Here is a 13,060-nt window from a genome sequence, read left to right as displayed (position 1 = left end):
GGTTGGCTCGAGCTGGAGTGGCTGTTATTTAAGTCTCGTCCTGAGCCTGCGGTTGGCTCGAGCTGGAGTGGCTGTTATTTAAGTCGCCGTGGGACTATGCTGGTGTTGCATACTTCAGTTGCATTGTGGCCACTTCTTGCTTTGTGCTGTTCTGCTCCTCTCAGGAGCCATAAAATGTCTGGCGTGAACCCACATAGACCTCTCTGTAACCTTTACCTCCATCTTGGTCGAAGGGAAGAGGAGGAGGAGAGGAGAAGGGAAGAGAAGGAGTTCTATATGATGATGATGATGAGGGACACGGGAGGGTGTTAGTGGGTATGAGGTATGGTACTGTATATCATAGCAGATCCATATGAGTCTAATACCCTTAGTCTAGCAGTCATTAGTCTAATACCCTTGGTCTAGCAGTCATTAGTCTAATTCCCTTGGTCTAGCAGTCATTAGTCTAATTCCCTTGGTCTAGCAGTCATTAGTCTAATTCCCTTGGACTAGCAGCCAGGAGATCTTATACATTTTGTTCTATGAGATAATCTTCATCAGCTAACATCACTTTGGCATTTATGTAATACAGCGTGGTGTGGGTAAGGCTCTGCATCTGTGGTAGCCATGAGTGGGTAAGTCTCTGTGGTAGCCATGAGTGGGTAAGTCTCTGTGGTAGCCATGTATGGGTAAGGCTCTGTGGTAGCCATGTGTGGGTAAGGCTCTGTGGTAGCCATGTGTGGGTAAGGCTCTGTGGTAGCCATGTGTGGGTAAGGCTCTGTGGTAGCCATGTGTGGGTAAGGCTCTGTGGTAGCCATGTGTGGTAAAGGCTCTGTGGTAGCCATGTGTGGTTAAGGCTCTGTGCTAGCCATGAGTGGGTAAGTCTCTGTGGTAGCCATGTGTGGTTAAGGCTCTGCATCTGTGGTAGCCATGAGTGGGTAAGTCTCTGTGGTAGCCATGTGTGGGTAAGGCTCTGTGGTAGCCATGTGTGGGTAAGGCTCTGTGGTAGCCATGTGTGGGTAAGGCTCTGTGGTAGCCATGAGTGGGTAAGTCTCTGTGGTAGCCATGTGTGGGTAAGGCTCTGTGGTAGCCATGTGTGGGTAAGGCTCTGTGGTAGCCATGTGTGGGTAAGGCTCTGTGGTAGCCATGTGTGGGTAAGGCTCTGCATCTGTGGTAGCCATGAGTGGGTAAGTCTCTGTGGTAGCCATGAGTGGGTAAGTCTCTGTGGTAGCCATGTGTGGGTAAGCCTCTGTGGTAGCCATGAGTGGGTAAGTCTCTGTGGTAGCCATGTGTGGGTAAGGCTCTGTGGTAGCCATGTGTGGGTAAGGATCTGTGGTAGCCATGAGTGGGTAAGTCTCTGTGGTAGCCATGTGTGGGTAAGTCTCTGTGGTAGCCATGAGTGGGTAAGTCTCTGTGGTAGCCATGTGTGGGTAAGGCTCTGTGGTAGCCATGTGTGGGTAAGGCTCTGTGGTAGCCATGAGTGGCTAAGGCTCTGTGGTAGCCATGTGTGGGTAAGTCTCTGTGGTAGCCATGTGTGGGTAAGGCTCTGCATCTGTGGTAGCCATGAGTGGGTAAGTCTCTGTGGTAGCCATGTGTGGGTAATGCTCTGTGGTAGCCATGAGTGGGTAAGTCTCTGTGGTAGCCATGTGTGGGTAAGGCTCTGTGGTAGCCATGTGTGGGTAAGACTCTGTGGTAGCCATGAGTGGGTAAGTCTCTATGTTAGCCATGTGTGGGTAAGGCTCTGTGGTAGCCATGTGTGGGTAAGGCTCTGTGGTAGCCATGTGTGGTTAAGGCTCTGCATCTGTGGTAGCCATGAGTGGGTAAGTCTCTGTGGTAGCCATGTGTGGGTAATGCTTTGTGGTAGCCATGTGTGGGTAAGGCTCTGTGGTAACCATGTGTGGGTAAGGCTCTGTGGTAGCCATGAGTGGGTAAGTCTCTGTGGTAGCCATGTGTGGGTAATGCTCTGTGGTAGCCATGTGTGGGTAAGACTCTGTGGTAGCCATGAGTGGGTAAGTCTCTGTGTTAGCCATGTGTGGGTAAGGCTCTGTGGTAGCCATGTGTGGGTAAGGCTCTGTGGTAGCCATGTGTGGTTAAGGCTCTGCATCTGTGGTAGCCATGAGTGGGTAAGTCTCTGTGGTAGCCATGTGTGGGTAATGCTTTGTGGTAGCCATGTGTGGGTAAGGCTCTGTGGTAACCATGTGTGGGTAAGGCTCTGTGGTAGCCATGAGTGGGTAAGTCTCTGTGGTAGCCATGTGTGGGTAATGCTCTGTGGTAGCCATGTGTGGGTAAGACTCTGTGGTAGCCATGTGTGGGTAAGGCTCTGTGGTAGCCATGTGTGGGTAAAGCTCTGTGGTAGCCATGAGTGGGTAAGTCTCTGTGGTAGCCATGTGTGGGTGATGCTCTGTGGTAGCCATGAGTGGGTAAGTCTCTGTGGTAGCCATGTGTGGGTGATGCTCTGTGGTAGCCATGTGTGGGTAAGGCTCTGTGGTAGCCATGTGTGGGTAAGGCTCTGTGGTAGCCATGTGTGGGTAAGTCTCCGTGGTAGCCATCTGTGGGTAAGGCTCTGTGGTAAGTGATGGATGTTGTATTCTGCATTCCTCCCTCCTCCTCCCCAGGTCCCGCTGGGCCCAGTTCCAGTATGACTGCCAGCCCTCAGAGCACGTTGCCAGCGGTTGCAAGCAGGACAATTACGCAGTCTGTCTCCTTGCCTATACCGGCCTCATAGGTAAGAACTAACACTAACATGTTTGTTAATAATAGGCTTGCAAAACTGGACGGATAAAATTTGCAGATCGTGAGATGCTCCCGTTTATTCAAATGAAACCTGGGGGTAAGCTGGGTAGATGGTGGAGGAATGCAGGTGAGACAGGGGGAGGAAGGCAGGGAGACGGGGGAGCAAGGCAGAGGAGTAAAGAGGAGGAAGGCAGGGAGACGGGGGAGCAAGGCAGAGGAGTAAAGAGGAGGAAGGCAGGGAGACGGGGGAGCAAGGCAGAGGAGCAAAGAGGAGGAAGGCAGGGGAGACGGGAGGAAGGCAGGAGACGGGAGGAAGGCAGGTGAGTAAGGGGGAGGAAGGCAGGTGAGTAAGGGGGGCCAGGGGAGACGGGAGGAAGGCAGGTGAGTAAGGGGGAGGAAGGCAGGGAGACTGGAGGAAGGCAGGTGAGTAAGGGGGGCAGGGGAGGCGGGAGGAAGGCAGGTGAGTAAGGGGGAGGAAGGCAGGAGAGGGAGGAAGGCAGGTGAGTAAGGGGGAGGAAGGCAGGGAGACGGGAGGAAGGCAGGTGAGTAAGGGGGTGGGGGCAGGGAGGCGGAGGAAGGCAGGTGAGTAAGGGGGGGTGGGGGGGGGCAGGGGAGACGGGAGGAAGGCAGGTGAGTAAGGGGGAGGAAGGCAGGGAGACTGGAGGAAGTCAGGTGAGTAAGGGGGTGGGGGCAGGGAGACGGGAGGAAGGCAGGTGAGTAAGGGGGAGGAAGGCAGGTGAGTAAGGGCGGGAAGGCAGGTGAGGAAGGGGGCGAAGGCAGGTGAGTAAGGGGGAAGGCAGGTGAGTAAGGGGGCGAAGGCAGGTGAGTAAGGGGGAAGGCAGGTGAGTAAGGGGGGAGGCAGGTGAGTAAGGGGGGCAGGTGAGTAAGTGGGGGGGGAAGGCAGGTGAGTAGGGGGGGAGGCAGGTGAGTAAGGGGGAAGGCAGGTGAGTAAGGGGGAAGGCAGGTGAGTAAGGGGGGGAGGCAGGTGAGTAAGGGGGGAAGGCAGGTGAGTAAGGGGGGCAGGTGAGTAAGGGGGGGAAGGCAGGTGAGTAAGGGGGAAGGCAGGTGAGTAAGGGGAAGGCAGGTGAGTAAGGGGGGAGGCAGGTGAGTAAGGGGGAGGAAGGCAGGTGAGAAAGGGGGAGGAAGGCAGGTGAGTAAGGGGGAAGGCAGGTGAGTAAGGGGGGAGCAGGTGAGTAAGGGGGAAGGCAGGTGAGTAAGGGGGAGGAAGGCAGGTGAGTAAGGGGGGGAAGGCAGGTGAGTAAGGGGGAGGAAGGCAGGTGAGTAAGGGGGAGGAAGGCAGGGAGGAAGGGGGGAGGAAGGCAGGGGAGTAAGGGGGAAGGCAGGGAGACGGGAGGAAGGCAGGTGAGTAAGGGGGGGAGGTAGGGGAGACGGGAGGAAGGCAGGTGAGTAAGGGGGGGCAGGGGAGACGGGAGGAAGGCAGGTGAGTAAGGGGGAGGAAGGCATGGAGACCGGAGGAAGGCAGGTGTGTAAGGGGGGAAGGCAGGGGGAGACAGGAGGAAGGCAGGTGAGTAAGGGGGTGGCAGGTGAGTAGGGGGAGAAAGGCAGGGAGGCGGGAGGAAGGCAGGGGAGACGGGAGGAAGGCAGGGGAGTAGGGGGGAGGCAGGGGAGACGGGAGGAAGGCAGGGGAGACGGGAGGAAGGCAGGTGAGTAAGGGGGAGGCAGGGGGACGGGAGGAAGGCAGGTGAGTAAGGGGGGCAGGGGAGATGGGAGGAAGGCAGGTGAGTAAGGGGGAGGTAGGGGAGACGGGAGGAAGGCAGGTGAGTAAGGGGGGCAGGGGAGACGGGAGGAAGGCAGGTGAGTAAGGGGGGAGGAAGGCAGGGAGACGGGAGGAAGGCAGGTGTGTAAGGGGGAAGGCAGGGAGACAGGAGGAAGGCAGGTGAGTAAGGGGGTGGCAGGTGAGTAGGGGGAGAAAGGCAGGGAGACGGGAGGAAGGCAGGGGAGTAGGGGGAAGGCAGGGGAGAAGGGAGGAAGGCAGGGGAGACGGGAGGAAGGCAGGTGAGTAAGGGGGAGGCAGGGGAGACGGGAGGAAGGCAGGTGAGTAAGGGGGCAGGGAGATGGGAGGAAGGCAGGTGAGTAGGGGGGAGGCAGGGGAGACGGGAGGAAGGCAGGGGAGTAAGGGGAGGAAGGCAGGGGAGTAAGGGGGGAAGGCAGGTGAGTAAGGGGGAGGAAGGGGGTAAGGGGGAGGAAGGCAGGTGAGTAAGGGGGAGGAAGGCAGGGTGAGTAAGGGGGAGGAAGGCAGGTGAGTAAGGGGGGGAGGAAGGCAGGTGAGTAAGGGGAGGAAGGCAGGTGAGTAAGGGGGAGGAAGGCAGGGAGACTGGAGGAAGGCAGGTGAGTAAGGGGGAGGAAGGCAGGAGACGGGAGGAAGGCAGGTGAGTAAGGGGGAGGAAGGCAGGGGAGTAAGGGGGGGGAAGGCAGGTGAGTAAGGGGGAGGAAGGCAGGTGAGTAAGGGGGAGGAAGGCAGGGGAGTAAGGGGGAGGAAGGCAGGGGAGTAAGGGGGAGGAAGGCAGGGGAGTAAGGGGGGAGGAAGGCAGGGGAGTAAGGGGGGAGGAAGGCAGGGGAGTAAGGGGGAGGAAGGCAGGGGGAGTAAGGGGGGAGGAAGGCAGGGGAGTAAGGGGGAGGAAGGCAGGTGAGTAAGGGGGAGGAAGGCAGGGGAGTAAGGGGGGAGGAAGGCAGGGGGAGTAAGGGGAGGAAGGCAGGGGAGTAAGGGGGAGGAAGGCAGGTGAGTAGGGGGGAGGAAGGCAGGTGAGTAAGGGGGAGGAAGGCAGGTGAGACGGGAGGAAGGCAGGTGAGTAAGGGGGAGGAAGGCAGGGAGACGGGAGGAAGGCAGGTGAGTAAGGGGGAGGAAGGCAGGGGAGGCGGGAGGAAGGCAGGTGAGTAAGGGGGAGGAAGGCACGGGAGGGAGGAGGAAGGCAGGGGAGACGGGAGGAAGGCAGGTGAGTAAGGGGGGAGGCAGGGGGTAGGGGGAGGCAGGGGAGGCGGGAGGAAGGCAGGTGAGTAAGGTGGGGGGCAGGGAGACGGGAGGAAGGCAGGTGAGTAAGGGGGGGAGGCAGGGAGGCGGGAGGAAGGCAGGTGAGTAGGGGGGGAAGGCAGGGGAGACGGGAGGAAGGCAGGGAGACGGGAGGAAGGCAGGTGAGTAAGGGGGAGGAAGGCAGGGAGACAGGAGGAAGGCAGGTGAGTAAGAGGGGAGGAAGGCAGGTGAGTAAGGGGGAGGAAGGCAGGTGAGTAAGGGGGAGGAAGGCAGGAGACAGGAGGAGGAAGGCAGGTGAGTAAGGGGGAGGAAGGCAGGTGAGTAAGGGGGAGGAAGGCAGGTGAGTAAGGGGGAGGAAGGCAGGTGAGTAAGGGGGAGGAAGGCAGGTGAGTAAGGGGGAGGAAGGCAGGTGAGTAAGGGGGAGGAAGGCAGGTGAGTAAGGGGGAGGAAGGCAGGTGAGTAAGGGGGGGGAGGAAGGCAGGTGAGTAAGGGTGGAGGAAGGCAGGTGAGTAAGGGTGGAGGAAGGCAGGAGAGACGGGAGGAAGGCAGGTGAGTAAGGGGGAGGAAGGCAGGTGAGTAAGGGGGAGGAAGGCAGGAGACGGGAGGAAGGCAGGTGAGTAAGGGGAGGAAGGCAGGTGAGTAAGGGGGAGGAAGGCAGGTGAGTAAGGGGGGAGGAAGGCAGGGAGACGGGAGGAAGGCAGATGAGTAAGGGGGAGGAAGGCAGGAGACGGGAGGAAGGCAGGTGAGTAAGGGGGAGGAAGGCAGGTGAGTAAGGGGAGGAAGGCAGGGAGACGGGAGGAAGGCAGGTGAGTAAGGGGAGGAAGACATGGAGATGGGAGGAAGGCAGGTGAGTAAGGGGGGCAGGGAGACAGGAGGAAGGCAGGTGAGTAAGGGGGAGGAAGGCAGGGAGACAGGAGGAAGGCAGGTGAGTAAGGGGGAGGAAGGCAGGAGACAGGAGGAAGGCAGGTGAGTAAGGGGGAGGAAGGCAGGTGAGTAAGGGGAGGCAGGCAGGTGAGTAAGGGGGAGGAAGGCAGGTGAGTAAGGGTGGAGGAAGGCAGGTGAGTAAGGAGGAGGATGGCAGGGGAGACGGGAGGAAGGCAGGTGAGTAAGGGGGAGGAAGGCAGGGGATTAAGGGGGAGGAAGGCAGGGAGATGGGAGGAAGGCAGGTGAGTAAGGGGGAGGAAGGCAGGTGAGTAAGGGGGAGGAAGGCAGGGAGACGGGAGGAAGGCAGGTGAGTAAGGGGGGCAGGAGATGGGAGGAAGGCAGGTGGGTAAGGGGGAGGAAGGCAGGGGAGTAAGGGGGAGGAAGGCAGGGAGGCGGGAGGAAGGCAGGGAGGCGGGAGGAAGGCAGGGGAGTAAGGGGGAGGAAAGCAGGGAGACGGGAGGAAGGCAGGTGAGTAAGGGGGAGGAAGGGAAGACGGGGAGAAAGGGGAGTGAGAGGGAGAGGAAGGCAGGGGAGCCAGAGGAGGAAGGCAGGGGATTAAGGGGGAGGAAGGCAGGGGATTAAGGGGGAGGAAGGCAGGGGATTAAGGGGGAGGAAGGCAGGGGAGACGGGGGAGGAAGACAGATTTCACTTCTTCCTCTACTGTGAGAAATACTCCAAAATAAGAAAATATTTTTCCAAGAAAATATCTCAATCAATTCCCAACTTTATTAAGGTTACGTTCCTGCAGCTACTCTTCCTGGTGTTTATTATGGACCCCCATTAGTTCCTGTCAAGGCAGCAGCTACTCTTCCTTGGGTTTATTATGGACCCCCATTAGTTCCTGTCAAGGCAGCAGCTACTCTTCCTGGTGTTTATTATGGACCCCCATTAGTTCCTGTCAAGGCAGCAGCTACTCTTCCTGGGGTTTATTATGGACCCCCATTAGTTCCTGTCAAGGCAGCAGCTACTCTTCCTGGGGTTTATTATGGACCCCCATTAGTTCCTGTCAAGGCAGCAGCTACTCTTCCTGGGGTTTATTATGGACCCCATTAGTTCCTGTCAAGGCAGCAGCTACTCTTCCTGGGGTTTATTATGGATCCCCATTAGTTCCTGTCAAGGCAGCAGCTACTCTTCCTGGGGTTTATTATGGACCCCCATTAGTTCCTGTCAAGGCAGCAGCTACTCTTCCTGGGGTTTATTATGGATCCCCATTAGTTCCTGCCAAGGCAGCAGCTACTCTTCCTGGGGTTTATTATGGACCCCCATTAGTTCCTGTCAAGGCAGCAGCTACTCTTCCTGGGGTTTATTATGGATACCCATTAGTTCCTGTCAAGGCAGCAGCTACTCTTCCTGGGGTTTATTATGGATACCCATTAGTTCCTGTCAAGGCAGCAGCTACTCTTCCTGGGGTTTATTATGGATACCCATTAGTTCCTGTCAAGGCAGCAGCTACTCTTCCTGGGGTTTATTATGGATACCCATTAGTTCCTGTCAAGGCAGCAGCTACTCTTCCTGGGGTTTATTATGGATACCCATTAGTTCCTGTCAAGGCAGCAGCTACTCTTCCTGGGGTTTATTATGGATCCCCATTAGTTCCTGTCAAGGCAGCAGCTACTCTTCCTGGTGTTTATTATGGATACCCATTAGTTCCTGCCAAGGCAGCAGCTACTCTTCCTGGGGTTTATTATGGATCCCCATTAGTTCCTGTCAAGGCAGCAGCTACTCTTCCTGGGGTTTATTATGGATCCCCATTAGTTCCTGTCAAGGCAGCAGCTACTCTTCCTGGGGTTTATTATGGATCCCCATTAGGTCCTGTCAAGGCAGCAGCTACTCTTCCTGGGGTTTATTATGGATCCCCATTAGTTCCTGTCAAGGCAGCAGCTACTCTTCCTGGGGTTTATTATGGATCCCCATTAGTTCCTGTCAAGGCAGCAGCTACTCTTCCTGGGGTTTATTATGGATCCCCATTAGTTCCTGCCAAGGCAGCAGCTACTCTTCCTGGGGTTTATTATGGACCCCCATTAGTTCCTGTCAAGGCAGCAGCTACTCTTCCTGGGGTTTATTATGGATACCCATTAGTTCCTGTCAAGGCAGCAGCTACTCTTCCTGGGGTTTATTATGGATACCCATTAGTTCCTGTCAAGGCAGCAGCTACTCTTCCTGGGGTTTATTATGGATACCCATTAGTTCCTGTCAAGGCAGCAGCTACTCTTCCTGGGGTTTATTATGGATACCCATTAGTTCCTGTCAAGGCAGCAGCTACTCTTCCTGGGGTTTATTATGGATACCCATTAGTTCCTGTCAAGGCAGCAGCTACTCTTCCTGGGGTTTATTATGGATCCCCATTAGTTCCTGTCAAGGCAGCAGCTACTCTTCCTGGTGTTTATTATGGATACCCATTAGTTCCTGCCAAGGCAGCAGCTACTCTTCCTGGGGTTTATTATGGATCCCCATTAGTTCCTGTCAAGGCAGCAGCTACTCTTCCTGGGGTTTATTATGGATCCCCATTAGTTCCTGTCAAGGCAGCAGCTACTCTTCCTGGGGTTTATTATGGATCCCCATTAGTTCCTGTCAAGGCAGCAGCTACTCTTACTGGGGTTTATTATGGATCCCCATTAGTTCCTGCCAAGGCAGCAGCTACTCTTCCTGGGGGTTTATTATGGATCCCCATTAGTTCCTGTCAAGGCAGCAGCTACTCTTACTGGGGTTTATTATGGATCCCCATTAGTTCCTGTCAAGGCAGCAGCTACTCTTCCTGGGGTTTATTATGGATCCCCATTAGTTCCTGTCAAGGCAGCAGCTACTCTTCCTGGGGTTTATTATGGATCCCCATTAGTTCCTGTCAAGGCAGCAGCTACTCTTCCTGGGGTTTATTATGGATCCCCATTAGTTCCTGTCAAGGCAGCAGCTACTCTTCCTGGGGTTTATTATGGATCCCCATTAGGTCCTGTCAAGGCAGCAGCTACTCTTCCTGGGGTTTATTATGGATCCCCATTAGTTCCTGTCAAGGCAGCAGCTACTCTTCCTGGGGTTTATTATGGATCCCCATTAGTTCCTGTCAAGGCAGCAGCTACTCTTCCTGGGGTTTATTATGGATCCCCATTAGTTCCTGCCAAGGCAGCAGCTACTCTTCCTGGGGTTTATTATGGACCCCCATTAGTTCCTGTCAAGGCAGCAGCTACTCTTCCTGGGGTTTATTATGGATACCCATTAGTTCCTGTCAAGGCAGCAGCTACTCTTCCTGGGGTTTATTATGGATACCCATTAGTTCCTGTCAAGGCAGCAGCTACTCTTCCTGGGGTTTATTATGGATACCCATTAGTTCCTGTCAAGGCAGCAGCTACTCTTCCTGGGGTTTATTATGGATACCCATTAGTTCCTGTCAAGGCAGCAGCTACTCTTCCTGGGGTTTATTATGGATACCCATTAGTTCCTGTCAAGGCAGCAGCTACTCTTCCTGGGGTTTATTATGGATCCCCATTAGTTCCTGTCAAGGCAGCAGCTACTCTTCCTGGTGTTTATTATGGATACCCATTAGTTCCTGCCAAGGCAGCAGCTACTCTTCCTGGGGTTTATTATGGATCCCCATTAGTTCCTGTCAAGGCAGCAGCTACTCTTCCTGGGGTTTATTATGGATCCCCATTAGTTCCTGTCAAGGCAGCAGCTACTCTTCCTGGGGTTTATTATGGATCCCCATTAGTTCCTGTCAAGGCAGCAGCTACTCTTACTGGGGTTTATTATGGATCCCCATTAGTTCCTGCCAAGGCAGCAGCTACTCTTCCTGGGGGTTTATTATGGATCCCCATTAGTTCCTGTCAAGGCAGCAGCTACTCTTACTGGGGTTTATTATGGATCCCCATTAGTTCCTGTCAAGGCAGCAGCTACTCTTACTGGGGTTTATTATGGATTTTTTTATTTAAAATATATATATATATATATATTTCACCTTTATTTAACCAGGTAGGCTAGTTGAGAACAAGTTCTCATTTGCAACTGCGACCTGGCCAAGATAAAGCTTAGCAGTGTGAACAGACAACACAGAGTTACACATGGAGTAAACAATGAACAAGTCAACAACACAGTAGAAAAAAAAGAGAGTCTATATACATTGTGTGCAAAAGGCATGAGGAGGTAGGCGAATAATTACAATTTAGCAGATTAACACTGGAGTGATAAATGATCAGATGGTCATGTACAGGTAGAGATATTGGTGTGCAAAAAAGCAGAAAAGTAAATAAATATAAACAGTATGGGGATGAGGTAGGTAAAATTGGGTGGGCTATTTACCGATAGACTATGTACAGCTGCAGCGATCGGTTAGCTGCTCAGATAGCAGATGTTTGAAGTTGGTGAGGGAGATAAAAGTCTCCAACTTCAGTGATTTTTGCAATTCGTTCCAGTCACAGGCAGCAGAGAACTGGAACGAAAGGCGGCCAAATGAGGTGTTGGCTTTAGGGATAATCAGTGAGATACACCTGCTGGAGCGTGTGCTACGGGTGGGTGTTGCCATCGTGACCAGTGAACTGAGATAAGGCGGAGCTTTACCTAGCATGGACTTGTAGATGACCTGGAGCCAGTGGGTCTGGCGACGAATATGTAGCGAGGGTCAGTCGACTAGAGCATACAGGTCGCAGTGGTGGGTGGTATAAGGTGCTTTAGTAACAAAATGGATGGCACTGTGATAAACTGCATCCAGTTTGCTGAGTAGAGTATTGGAAGCTATTTTGTAGATGACATCGCCGAAGTCGAGGATCGGTAGGATAGTGTCGTGGAAATTTCCTCTATTTACCAAATCATGAGAGCAAACCACAACACAAGTCAGAGTTATCATAAAGTCCATCTTTAATTATATGAGCTCCATCACAACCCTGTGACTCTCAGATCAATTCAGTGTCTATCAATGAATTCTCTGAGAGCCCCCTCTATATTGCAACTGAGATCCTTTATAGCAAAGATCCACCCCCCCTAGACGACATGACAAACCACAGGTCTTTAGGAACTTACACAAAGAAAATACTTTTCTTCAGAGAGCAGTATCCCCTAGCCAGACAGAGTTGGCTGTAAATTATCATTCAGTTTGGTCTCCTAAACAAAGCTCTTTTTTTCATCCTTGGTACAAAATGGTACCAAGACATTACCCCCACCCTATGATATATATCAAATTGTCATTTAGATACAACCAATTATAAATACAACCAATCCTGGACAAGCTCACGGAGAGGAGAGTGAGGCTATAGGTTAAGATAAAAGGGAGCATGAGAATGATTCCAGACACTGCCACCCTCCTTTCCCCACTAGAAAAAGGTAGGGAGTAAAAGATATGTTTACACGTGATGACACTTTGACCTCTCCCCTCTCTGCGGCCCATGTAACTTAGTCTTGACATAGAACAGATGACTGCAACCACAGTATTATATAAACATACCATTCTGATGAGAAGTAACTTACAAACATATGATGAATATAAAACATCTTACCTATGTTACCAACTAATTCTGAATTATTCCCCAACAATAGTCAGTTTTACTAGGGTAAGTTTGGCGGCGTGAGTGAAGGAGGCTTTGTTGCGGAATAGAAAGCCGACTCTAGATTTGATTTTAGATTGGAGATGTTTGATATGAGTCTGGAAGGAGAGTTTACAGTCTAGCCAGACACCTAGGTACTTATAGATGTCCACATATTCTAGGTCGGAACCATCCAGGGTGGTGATCCCCATTAGTTCCTGCCAAGGCAGCAGCTACTCTTCCTGGGGTTTATTATGGATCCCCATTAGTTCCTGCCAAGGCAGCAGCTACTCTTCCTGGGGTTTATTATGGATCCCCATTAATTCCTGCCAAGGCAGCAGCTACTCGTCCTGGGGTCCAAATCAATTTGTATTAGTCACATGCACAGAATACAGCCTTACAGTGAAATGCTTACTACGAGCCCCTAACCAACAATTTTGTTTAAAAAAAAATGTGGATAAGAATAAGAAATAAGAGTAACAAGTAATTAAAGAGCAGCAGTAAAATAATAATAGCGAGACTATATACAGGCGGGTACCGATACACAGTCGATGTTTTTAAATTTGACCTTAATTTACAGTTACATTACCTGAACACATCAGTTTATATCAGTTACATTACCTGAACACATCAGTTTATATCAATTACATTACCTGAACACATCAGTTTATATCAATTACATTACCTGAACACATCAGTTAATATCAGTTACATTATGTGTAATGTGGCAGGGCTTGCAAACTATTATGGTTTACAAAGGAAAGACAAAGCTGTGAACTGTCCAATGACGTGAGCCTACCAGACAAGCTAAATTCCTTCTATGCTTGCGTCGAGGCAAGCAACACTGAACCATGCATGAGAACACCAGCTGTTCCGGACGTCTGTGATCAAGCTCTCCGTAGCTGATGTGAGTAAGACCTTAAAAAGGTTA

At 52.6% G+C, this 13,060-nt stretch overlaps 1 pseudogene; it reads left to right on the top strand.

Annotated features, from left to right (window-relative positions):
* Positions 1 to 13,060, top strand: part of LOC115126862 (GDNF family receptor alpha-4-like) — a 195,720-nt pseudogene that overhangs the window by 126,362 nt on the left and 56,298 nt on the right.

This window comes from Oncorhynchus nerka, linkage group LG18, assembly GCF_034236695.1.
Source record: "Oncorhynchus nerka isolate Pitt River linkage group LG18, Oner_Uvic_2.0, whole genome shotgun sequence".
Classification (NCBI taxonomy): Eukaryota; Metazoa; Chordata; class Actinopteri; order Salmoniformes; family Salmonidae; genus Oncorhynchus; species Oncorhynchus nerka.
The sequence above is the reverse complement of the archived record's forward strand: the minus strand, read 5'-3'. Positions and strand labels throughout refer to the sequence as shown.